Below are 10,036 nucleotides of genomic sequence, written 5' to 3'. Positions count from 1 at the left end.
CTGGAGGGTGAAACAGTTGGCCTCTACTGGGACAACGTAAGAGCTTGTTTCATTGTATTTTTTAATATTGCACATAGAAGGGCTGTAATCACAGCAATAAAAATAAGGTTTTTCAGACCAATGAAAGATATGGGAGTCTAAATAACAGCAAGTACAGTTAATCACAGTGATTACATTGTGGTTGGATATATTGCATGCCATTGACTACTGAGGTCTTTTCCTCTTGAAAAATAGCTTTGCTAAGCCCGGGGTTTTCTTTTGGGCTTAGCAAAGCTATTTTTCAAGAGGAAAAGACAGGTTTGGGAATCACTGCCTTAGGCCCAAGCTACAGCAACACAATAACATAGTAAATGACCAGTTACCTCAACAAATCTGTCTACTTGAGGTTGTTTATCTTTGGCTATTGACCACCCTGGGGAGACAAGCACCTTAATTCCCATAACTAAGACAACACCAGCACATGACTACCACTTACTCCCCCAACCCTGCCTCCTGCACCTCCTAGCATCTATCCAAAGCATGTGCAAATGCTACCACTGCACTGCCCTCCATTGCCTCCACTGCCAGGGTCAGGGCAACAGTATAGGGCACTGTAGGCAAAACGTCAACCTGATGCCCTGCCTTTCAATTAACTTTTAGGCCCCCTGGATACCTCCCCCACTCAAGAACAGTCTTATAAAATACATAATTGGACCTCATATTTTATATTATACATTGTTTATTGTTATCTACAAACTGATTTCCTGGGTAAATGGGTATTTGAAAATTGCCAGTGCTCATCTTTCCTACAGATAAACATATGCTTTAATCTTGTGTGGCTGACAGGACCTTCCACCCCCCCCCTCCCCCACAAGAAGCTGCCACCCTAGGTCACCACCTAGTTTGCCTGATTGCAAAACTAGCCCCTGTCCCAGGCCTTCTCTTCCTCTTTGAGTCCCACAAGACCAACACCTGATCAAACACCACCCCCACCCCCACCCCCACCCCACCCCTTTTCCATACCCAGGGCTGGTTCTTTAATTAGGCAGATTATGCAATTCCAGGTGCTTTGCGTGCATTGTCAAACATGAGGCAGGCCCTATGTCTATACTAGTCAGTGTCCTGAATCTCAGGCAGCAGAAAACAGCCTCCTGTTTTGTGCTTCATCTTCTCCTCTGGTTCCTACTCTTGTCCTTTAAGGTCAAAGATATTGTCTTTTAGTAGAAAAACAGATGCTGCAATTTGGAGGTTAAAGGTTACTTTAGTTTCCTTGCATGGTGTTGAGGGAAATGGTTAGGGACTCTGAGGGAAACCCTGGTCCCCTAGAACAGCCATTGCCAACCCAGTTCTTGGGGCACACCTAATCCCATCGGGTTTTCAGGATATCTACAATGAATATGCATGAGTTACATTTGCATGCAATTGAGGTAGTACATACAAATCTCATGCATATTCATTGTACATATCCTGAAAACCCGATGAGACTAGGTGTGTCCTGAGGATTGGGGTTGGGAATGGTTGTCCTAGCATTTAGGTGCTGTGGCAGAGGATCCGAACCAAAGATGATACTCTCCTCCAGGGCTAGGTATTTAGAGGATCAGCAATAGTTCTTTCTGGAAACTGCAGGGGCTTTCCAAGTCAAAAGGTCACACACCTTACTGTAATAGGGGCACAGAGATTGGCTCTGAAACAGAATCTATATTCCCTTTACATGTATATGTAATCTCCTGTTAGGTTGGGATTACTTGGAGAGTATTTCCTTGTAGAGAGTCACTGTGGGGAGTACATAAGTACATAAGTACATAAGTAGTGCCATACTGGGAAAGACCAAAGGTCCATCTAGCCCAGCATCCTGTCACCGACAGTGGCCAATCCAGGTCAAGGGCACCTGGCACGCTCCCCAAACGTAAAAACATTCCAGACAAGTTATACCTAAAAATGCGGAATTTTTCTAAGTCCATTTAATAGCGGTCTATGGACTTGTCCTTTAGGAATCTATCTAACCCCTTTTTAAACTCCGTCAAGCTAACCGCCCGTACCACGTTCTCCGGCAACGAATTCCAGAGTCTAATTACACGTTGGGTGAAGAAAAAATTTTCTCCGATTCGTTTTAAATTTACCACACTGTAGCTTCAACTCATGCCCTCTAGTCCTAGTATTTTTGGATAGCGTGAACAGTCGCTTCACATCCACCCGATCCATTCCACTCATTATTTTATACACTTCTATCATATCTCCCCTCAGCCGTCTCTTCTCCAAGCTGAAAAGCCCTAGCCTTCTCAGCCTCTCTTCATAGGAAAGTCGTCCCATCCCCACTATCATTTTCGTCGCCCTTCGCTGTACCTTTTCCAATTCTACTATATCTTTTTTGAGATACGGAGACCAGTACTGAACACAATACTCCAGGTGCGGTCGCACCATGGAGCGATACAACGGCATTATAACATCCGCACACCTGGACTCCATACCCTTCCTAATAACACCCAACATTCTATTCGCTTTCCTAGCCGCAGCAGCACACTGAGCAGAAGGTTTCAGCGTATCATCGACGACGACACCCAGATCCTTTTCTTGATCCGTAACTCCTAATGCGGAACCTTGCAAGACGTAGCTATAATTCGGGCTCCTCTTACCCACATGCATCACTTTGCACTTGTCAACATTGAACTTCATCTGCCACTTGCACGCCCATTCTCCCAGTCTCGCAAGGTCCTCCTGTAATCGTTCACATTCCTCCTGCAACTTGACGACCCTGAATAATTTTGTGTCATCGGCGAATTTAATTACCTCACTAGTTATTCCCATCTCTAGGTCATTTATAAATACATTAAAAAGCAACGGACCCAGCCCAGACCCCTGCGGGACCCCACTAACTACCCTCCTCCACTGAGAATACTGGCCACGCAATCCTACTCTCTGCTTCCTATCTTTCAACCAGTTCTTAATCCATAATAATACCCTACCTCCGATTCCATGACTCTGCAATTTCTTCAGGAGTCTTTCGTGCGGCACTTTGTCAAACGCCTTCTGAAAATCCAGATATACAATGTCAACCGGCTCCCCATTGTCCACATGTTTGCTTACCCCCTCAAAAAAATGCATTAGATTGGTGAGGCAAGACTTCCCTTCACTAAATCCGTGCTGACTTTGTCTCATCAGTCCATGTTTTTGTATATGCTCTGCAATTTTATTCTTAATAATAGCCTCCACCATCTTGCCCGGCACCGACGTCAGACTCACCGGTCTATAATTTCCCGGATCTCCTCTGGAACCCTTCTTAAAAATCGGAGTAACATTGGCTACCCTCCAGTCTTCCGGTACTACACTCGATTTTAGGGACAGATTGCATATTTCTAACAGTAGCTCCGCAAGTTCATTTTTTAGTTCTATTAATACTCTGGGATGAATACCATCAGGTCCCGGTGATTTACTACTCTTCAGCTTGCTGAACTGACCCATTACATCCTCCAAGGTTACAGAGAATTTGTTTAGTTTCTCCGACTCCCCCGCTTCAAATATTCTTTCCGGCACCGGTGTCCCCCCCAAATCCTCCTCGGTGAAGACCGAAGCAAAGAATTAATTTAATTTCTCCGCTACGGCTTTGTCCTCCTTGATCGCCCCTTTAACACCATTTTCGTCCAGCGGCCCAACCGACTCTTTGGCCGGTTTCCTGCTTTTAATGTATCTAAAAAAATTTTTACTATGTATTTTTGCTTCCAACGCTAATTTCTTCTCAAAGTCCTTTTTTGCCCTCCTTATCTCCGCTTTGCATTTGGCTTGGCATTCCTTATGATCTATCCTGTTACTTTCAGTTGGTTCTCTTCTCCACTTTCTGAAGGATTGTTTTTTGGCTCTAATGATTTCCTTTATCTTACTGTTTAGCCACGCCGGCTGACGTTTAGTCTTTTTTCCCTTTTTTCTAATACGTGGAATATATTTGTCCTGAACCTCCAGGATGGTGTTTTTAAACAGCATCCACGCCTGATGCAAGTTTTTTACTCTGCGAGCTGCTCCTTTCAGTCTTTTTTTCACCATTTTTCTCATTTTGTCGTAATCACCTTTTCTATAGTTAAACGCTAGCGTACTTGATTTCCTAGTTTCACTTCCTTCAATGCCAATATCAAAACCGATCATATTATGATCACTGTTATCAAGCGGCCCTCGTATCGTTACCCCCTGCACTAGATCATGAGCACCACTAAGGACTAAGTCTAGTATTTTTCCTTCTCTTGTCGGCTCTTGAACTAGCTGTTCCATGAAGCTGTCCTTGATTTCATCAAGAAATCTTATGTCCCTTGCGTGTACAGATGTTACATTAACCCAGTCTATATGCGGGTAATTGAAATCCCCCATTATTATTGTGTTGCCCAGTTTGTTTGCGTCCCTGATTTCCTTTAACATTTCCGCATCCGTCTGTTCGTCCTGGCCAGGCGGACGGTAGTACACTCCTATCACTATCCTTTTCCCCTTTGCACATGGAATTTCAATCCACAGTGATTCCAAGGAGTGTTTTGTTTCCTGCAGAATTTTCAATCTATTTGATTCAAGGCTCTCGTTAATATACAATGCTACCCCTCCACCAATCCGATTCACCCTATCACTACGATATAATTTGTACCCCGGTATGACAGTGTCCCACTGGTTATCCTCCTTCCACCAGGTCTCAGAGATGCCTATTATATCTAATTTTTCATTTAGTGCAATATATTCCAACTCCCCCATCTTATTTCTTAGGCTCCTGGCATTCGCATATAGACATTTCAAACTATGTTTGTTGTTCCTAAGTACATCATGCTTAGTACTTGACAGTATTAATTGGCAATCTTTTGTCTGATTTTTATTGTTATTTAAAGATACCCGATCTACTACAATCTCTTTTGCAACCTCACTATCAGGATACTCTATCTTCCCTGTTATGGTGATATCTTTGAAAGATACCTTATCCCGAACCATGCTCTTTTGAGCGACTGTCGGCCTTCCCCCCATTTCTAGTTTAAAAGCTGCTCTATCTCCTTCTTAAACGCCGATGCCAGCAGCCTGGTCCCACTCTGGTTAAGATGGAGCCCATCCTTTCGGAATAGGCTCCCCCTTCCCCAGAATGTTGCCCAGTTCCTAACAAATCTAAAGCCCTCCTCCCTGTGACTGGGAGGTCCATGATTGGAAGGAAACCCAACCTAAGGGGAACAGTTTGGAATAAAATGCAGAGAAATAGTGCCCTAAGACTGAAGAGTGACGGGGGGGGGGGGGGGGGTCTAATGAATGTATTAACTGTGGGAACAGGCTGCACAAACCCCATAAATTTCTATGTAGAGATCATGGGGTCTTGCTTTAAGAGTATCCAAAGAGACACCCATTGGCTGTCCTAAGGAAAAATATAGTCCCTTAATTTTACCATGATATCACTTGTTGCAAGAGAGAAGGAGCTTCCACAGAGTGGAGTACAGGTATTATAATGAGGGCACCCAAATTTCTGTCATTGGCTCTTGCCTCCCTGGCTAAATGATGTGAGGGGGTTTATAGAACACTGCCCCTCACCCTTAAGGAAAGTCCCTCTCTAAGCTGCCTGAGCCACCTTAAGAGCACTGGTCCCGCCCTGGGAGGAAGTGTGCCAGGAGGGGTGTAGCCCATACCTCCATGTTTAAAAGACAGGGTCAGGCTGAGGTTAAGGAGGCCCAGGGAGGGAAGACTTGAATCCCCACTGTAAGCTGCTGTTCCAGTATCGCAACTGGCTGAGGTAAGCCATTGTTACTGTTGGACTGAATCTTGCAAATGTTGCTTTCAGGTCTGGCTGGAGCCAGACCTGGACCTCGGAGGCAACCTGAGAACTTATAGGCTATGTGTGGGGCATGGCAACCCCGGCAGTCACAGACTGTGTTAGGCCTGCCACTGGAGACCTGCTTAATACCGTGTTCTTCTGAACTGCAGAGATATTCCTGCCCTATATCTCAGCCCTGTGAAGGAACAGACTTGGGGATTCCTTTAAATAAATACTTACTTTTGTGTTCATCCCTTTTGTCCGGTTGTGTTATTCCACTGGCCCATTCCCAACCCTCGCTTGGTGTCACAATGACCTTCATGATAGGGGAGGGCGCTAGCAATCTAGTCACAAACAAGTGTGGAGAAGTAGTCTAATGGTTAGTGCATTGGACTGAGATCCTGGGGAGCTGGATTCAATTCCCATTGTAGCTCCTTGTAACCCTGGGCAAGTCACCCAACCCTCCATTATCCCAGGTACAAAATTTAGATTGGGAGCCCACTAGGGACAGAGAAAGTTCCTGCATATAATGTGTACAGTGCTGCATACATCTAGTAGTGCTATAGAAATGATTAGTAGATAGAGATACCCGGTAACCCTAGTCAGGACAATCTAAAAGGAAAAGTCTAGGAGCATTTACAGTGACTGAAGCTGGGACCGTGGGAACAGGGAATCTACTTCACCCACATGGAGTAGAGGAGAAGCTTGGTTAGGTTGTGTATTTCCAGCAGGGCAACCAGGACCCCCTATCATCTACACCACTTCCTGGAACAGCTCCAGAGGCTGAAGAAGAAACTACAAATCACTTGCAGCTATAGGTTTCCTGGGGACCATCAAGCATCTGACTAGGACCAAGCAATGTAAAACACAGCTTAGGAGCATTTGAATCTCTCAGCACCTCTAACAACTACTGTAACTGACCATCTTCTTTGAAACACACTTACACCACTTGCTACACTGTTATTAAGGAAAGTAAGAAGATAATATTACATTACATTACGTTCTGTTTTATATCCCACTATTACCACTAAGTTCTAAGCGGGTTACATATAACAAGAGAAGGCATTCTCCTAGGATATTATTAGCAAAAGATCATAATCAAGAGGTAAATTTTCTAAACAAAATAGTCTTTAGGTTTTTTTTTTCTAACAGAGAGATATGAATGAGAAAAAGAAAGTTGTACTACAAGATCCTTCCATAGATGTGCTACTTGAACGGCCAACAGTCTATCAAAAATTGAAAATCTCCTTATCCAGCTAGTTGATGAAAAAGTAAAAGAAAAACATTAATATAATATCACCTCTCTTGGCTCTTTGAAATGAGACAAAACAGAAACGAGTTAAGAGATAGCTAGGAAGTTGACCAATGCTTTATAAAGAAAACACAATTTACCCGAGCCTCTATAGGCTACCTTAAGAGCACACTGGCAACTGGAGCATCCTGCTGGCTTTCTCACTGCTCAGGTGGCACGGAGTGGGGGGGGGGGGGGGCTCTGGTGGTGAATCTCTTTGGCTGGCGTGGCTTCAGCATCCCCGCCAGCCAGGCATTCAGTGCTGCAATTTTGGAGGGCGCGTGAGTCCAAAGTGGAGAGCTCAGGACCCCAAGGCACCTCTTGGCTACACCCTTGATAGTCACGTATTCTCACAAGGAGGAGACATTAAAAGGAAACTAAAGAGACTTTGTAAATACTGTTTAATTATTGTCTCTGCAGAGTGTACTGCCTATGCTAATATGATTTACAGGACTGTTCTCAAGGTAGTGATGATGGGGTCATTTTGATTGTTGAGTTTAATTATCAAAATCTTGAGGCAGGGGAAGCGAAACATCTTTTTGGTTGCAGGTGCCAAATCAACCAATCTCTAGCCTAATCCCCAGCTCTTTTTTTTCCTACAATAACTTTTTATTAACATTTTACAAAGTACAATCATCACAAATCCTCCCCTGCCCACCAAACCATCCCTAATACATAGACAATGTTTAACAATAGGTTAGGCTTAAGACCTAAAAACAAAGAGAAAAACAATAGCAATAATTATAATAGCTACCTGACTGCATAAGTTACATTGCCCAGTGAGTAACCAAGCTGGCTGGGATGACAGCTGAAGACGTCAACAGGGAATGTCCTGCATGTGGGTGTCTCCTGTGCCCTAAATGTCCTTTGTGATTTTATCAAATCTCCTCAGCTCCCAGGTGGCCTGGTACCAGCCTGCCCAAGTAGGGGCATTACAGTCTTTTCAAGACCTGGCGATGGTCATCTTAGCATCCAGGATCAGCAAGTGTGAGACTCCCCCCTTCATTTCATCCCCCGGGGTCCAAGGGATCCCAATGCCCAAGAAACAGGTCAACTTATCATCCTCCACTGTGATATGTGCTTCCAAACCTTGGCCCAGAACTGTTGTATCACTGGACATTCCCACCGTAAATGTTCCAATGTCCTCTGTAACCCACATCTCCAATATACAGAAGAGCCGCCCCCCCCCCCCCCCACCCATCATCCCACTCTGTGAAGGAGTCCAGTAGGTAGGAGCTGGAACTGAAGTTGGTTATACTGAGTGATGTGAGAGATGCTTGTTCCCACCCCTTAGGACTAATCAGGATTCCCAACCATGCCTCCCACTTCCTTTCCACCGCTCTGCTTCGAGAGGGAAGAACAGACAATAGCTCCTTATAAATACAAGAAAGAAGTTTGCATCTAGAACCCGTTTTAAACAACACTATTTCAGTTTTGGTGGGCTCACAATGAAAATTCGCTCTGGCAGAAAAACCCTACCTTGAAAGTATTGGTAAAACGGGACCCCCAGCTCTTCAACTGCTGATGCAGTATTAGGCAAAATGTTAGTGGCGCTATGGCTCCTGTGTGGCCCATCCCATTCCACTGCCTATAGAGTTTACAGTTTATTTTTTTATTTTTTTATTTTTTGAAATATTTTTATTATTGTATGGTGCCATTAACATTACAACTTGTTCCATTTACATAAACATAACACTTTCATGGAAACAACATCTTCAAATACAGCTTGCCCCCTTCCCAGATAAAACCACAATGACCTCCACAACAATTTTATGTTTATATCCCCTCCCATCCCACCCCCCCTCTCCTCCCGCCCCCTATCCTCCCCTTTTCCCCCCCAAATGGATGTTTCTCTTATTTACAGGCTTACTCTAGGGACCTAAACCAGGACTCTTCTGGCAGAGCAGGGTACACGTTCTCCCCCACAGATCTCGATATTGACGATTCCTCAAGGAAACAGCAAATTTAAGTGATATGCCTACCCAATAACACATATCTAACATGCAGTTCTTCCACATTGCTAGGTCCGGGGGCTCCTCATCAACCCATTTTTTTTAATATGCATTTCTTCAGTATGATCATGGCCAACAGTACAAATTGGGACTGAGCACTTCCCAACCCTTGTTCTCGAAGAGATTCCCCACAGCCCATCAAAGTAACCGAATACTTCCACTCCACTGTACGTTGCAAAATTTCTTCTACCAATCCCAGCACCCCGACCCACAGAGCATGCAGTGAAGGACATTCCATAAATGAGTGCAGAAAAGTGCCCGCACTCCCCTTACACTTATTACACATGTCATCTTGCCACAACCCCAACACCCTCCCTCTGGATTTAGTAATGTGTACCCTATGGAGGATTCTATACTGTATATCCTGAAGGGAAGCGTTCGGGGTGATCCTTCTCAAGTTATTAAAGACTGCTCCCAGACGTTCCACTGTGATGTCTTCTACTACCTCCCTGCTCCATGTCTCCGCTAAATGTGTCATATGTGATGCTTTCTGATGATCTCTAATCATGTGATGCCACCTTGCCAGCCCATTACATGGCGAACTTATTTGTAGGAAAAGGTGATCTAGTTTAGTAAACCGAGCTACCGTCTGACTCCTGCGCTCCTCACTCAGCACATAGTCTCGCACCTGTAGGTATGCAAAGAATTGGGAGCCAGCAAGCTGCAGTTCAGTTTTAACTGTTTCAAACGTTTGGAAAACTCCATCCTCCTCTCTCCTAAGTTGGCCTATAAATCTACAGCCTTTTTCCCACCACCTGGTAAATACCGACATTCCCATTCCTGCCGGGAAGTCCATGTTCCCCACTAATGGCATAAATGGGCTAATCCCCTTGTCTGCATCCCCATGTCCTCTCCACCATCGCCAAGCCCGCTGTAACGCAGCCACATATGGGTTTTCTACTAACTTCCTCGCCCCCCGCAACGCCCAAGATTCTAAGACCGCAAAAGGATCGTTCGGCCTACACCAACTCTCCCAGAAACCTTGCAAGGCATAGTGTC

The sequence above is a fragment of the Microcaecilia unicolor genome, chromosome 1 (assembly GCF_901765095.1).
Source record: "Microcaecilia unicolor chromosome 1, aMicUni1.1, whole genome shotgun sequence".
Taxonomy (NCBI): domain Eukaryota; kingdom Metazoa; phylum Chordata; class Amphibia; order Gymnophiona; family Siphonopidae; genus Microcaecilia; species Microcaecilia unicolor.
The sequence above is the reverse complement of the archived record's forward strand: the minus strand, read 5'-3'. Positions refer to the sequence as shown.